Source organism: Plasmopara halstedii (assembly GCF_900000015.1).
Source record: "Plasmopara halstedii genome assembly, contig: Scaffold_788, whole genome shotgun sequence".
Lineage (NCBI taxonomy): Eukaryota > Oomycota > Peronosporomycetes > Peronosporales > Peronosporaceae > Plasmopara > Plasmopara halstedii.
The window spans coordinates 11,390-11,664 of NW_020187704.1; positions in this window are offsets into that span (position 1 = coordinate 11,390).

Here is a 275-nt window from a genome sequence, read left to right on the forward strand (position 1 = left end):
AACCCATTCACCATCAACGCGCTTGGACATGTGCTGGTGAGGCAGTAGATGCGCCAGGTGGCAGACGTGATTCCCGTCACGAGGTTAACTTCGCGGAAAGTATCGTACACCGACTTGCATCCTAACAAGGACAAACGGTGCAGGATCACGTCCGTGTTGGTGTCCGAGTCGACATTCGCAATATTGATGAAGTACTTGCCAATAAGTACGTCGAACCCCTTGAACACGAATACACCACCAAGGATGTTGACCTTCGTGCGCTCCAGCTTCAAGCA